The sequence below is a fragment of the Dioscorea cayenensis genome, unplaced genomic scaffold (assembly GCF_009730915.1).
Source record: "Dioscorea cayenensis subsp. rotundata cultivar TDr96_F1 unplaced genomic scaffold, TDr96_F1_v2_PseudoChromosome.rev07_lg8_w22 25.fasta BLBR01002223.1, whole genome shotgun sequence".
NCBI lineage: Eukaryota > Viridiplantae > Streptophyta > Magnoliopsida > Dioscoreales > Dioscoreaceae > Dioscorea > Dioscorea cayenensis.
In genome coordinates, this window is record NW_024088614.1 from 8,689 (window position 1) to 10,650 (window position 1,962).

General features: G+C 40.4%; 1 non-coding gene across 1 annotated transcript; it reads left to right on the forward strand.

Annotated features, from left to right (window-relative positions):
- The first annotated feature begins 414 nt into the window (after positions 1-414).
- LOC120257618 lies at positions 415-521 on the forward strand. The gene has a single exon (XR_005535748.1). It is a non-coding gene; the product is annotated as a small nucleolar RNA R71 (small nucleolar RNA).
- Positions 522-1,962: the final 1,441 nt, after the last annotated feature.

Genomic DNA, 1,962 nt, shown 5'->3' on the forward strand with positions numbered 1-1,962 from the left:
GTATTGTTATACGGATTTCCTTGATCTCTCATTGCATTGCCTATAAAATCCACCTGTTCTACTAAAGTTGTACCACCAATAGCAATCAGGTAATTAGATGAAGCATGTCCTCCCCCACACCCAGTGCAACTCATCACCGCTGCTAATCTAGAAGAAGTTAGAGTGTCTAACTTCTTACTCAAGGACTCAACCTAGGCCACCAATAATGTGACTGCATCGATCTTATAAAGTCTGGCTACTTTCTTCTTGTCTCTTGTATTCCATTGATAATTGTTCATAGCAATTTCTTCAATGAGTTCTCCAGCTTCTTCAAGGGTTTTACTACCTAAGGTACCTCATGCTGCAGCATCAAGTAGTTGCTTCATGCTTAGGTTCAAACTATTGTAGAAAGTATGGACAATCATCCACTCGGGGAACCCATGCTGAGGACATTTCTGCTAGAGATCCTTGAACCTATCCCATGTCTCAAAAAAAGACTCCAATTCCGTCTGCAAAAAAGAGGATTTTTCATTCTTGAGCTTTGCAGATTTTCCAGGAGGGAAATATCGAGCTAGGAAAGCTTCCACCATCTCCTCCCAAGTAGTGATCGATGCTCTAGGGAATGAATGTAACCATTGCTTTACTCTCCCCTTCAAGGAAAATGGGAAGGGCCTCAACTTGATGGAATCATCTGTGACTTTGTTAATCTTAAGCATGTCGCACACTTCTATAAAGTTCTCAATGAGATTGTTTGGGTCCTCATCGGCCAAACCATTAAACTGTGTAGACTGCTGTAGCATATGGGTGAAGCCTGGCTTGAGCTCAAAGTTCTGAGCCGTAATCATTAGCCGCATAATACTATGCTGCATGCCAATAACTGCGGGTCTTACATAATCTGAGAGTGTCCTCTGATGGTCATGATGTTCAGCCATGTTATGAGATTCTTCACCTTCTATCTCAACTTCATTTGACTGTTCTGTATAGGTTCCTTTCCTTTTGCATAAGTTCTTCTTCCAATTTATGAATCACCTTTAACGAATGTCTAAGGGTTGCCTCGGGTAATAACCTGGAGCCCCAATCAAAGAAAGAAAAACAAATCAGAACGATGGAAAAATAAGAAAATGTGAAATAGAACAAGTGATGAATAGCTGAAATAGCAAAGTACAAATACTTCCAAAACGCCTATTACCCGGCATCGGCGCCAAAAACTTGGCAAACCCCTTGTGTGTGTGTACTGCAAGTGTACGGATCATCGAAGTAATAAAATACTCCAGTGAGTGGGTTATCGAATCCACTGGTAATAGTTACTCGGAAACACAAAGTATTGCTATTTAGCTAGAGGGAAAATCAATTTGTGATGTTGCGTACTCGGACAATGCTCACCTTAGGATTATTATTTCAAGTGCAAAGACTAATATTATGCCTCCTAATTGAAGTTTAATGAGTCATGGAGACCCAAAGACACAAGGTCCCAAACCTAAGGTCAACCGTGACTAGTTCTTTATACTATACCCTAGCGGAAAGGGATACTCTCAATGCCTCACAATCTGCAGGGCTTCTTGAAGCTATAGGGATTCCAAGTGATAAACCCTATTCCCTAATAGAGATCTAACCCTTTGGTCAAGACGAAAGAAATCTAGTCACGATTAAGCCCCAAAGACTATGGATTACTTTTAACATTTCACTGCTGCTCACGTAACTAAGCCCAGTAGAGTTTGTCTCTTGGCAATTAACTCTATCATGACCGCAAAAACTCTTGGAATGTGGAGTTAGGATAAATCACGTCGGAAGGGAAAGGGGACGTTCCGCTACCTCTCAACTCACTCTCTCAACCCTCTTCAATCTCGTGAAGTCTAACATTAATGGAATTGCCACCTCATAGAATTACCTAGATAAATTCTCAACCCAAGTGTCACTCTAAGGAAAAACCAAATTAATAAACACGCAAGATTGAAACTCAATTAAAAAATTAATTAAATAAAA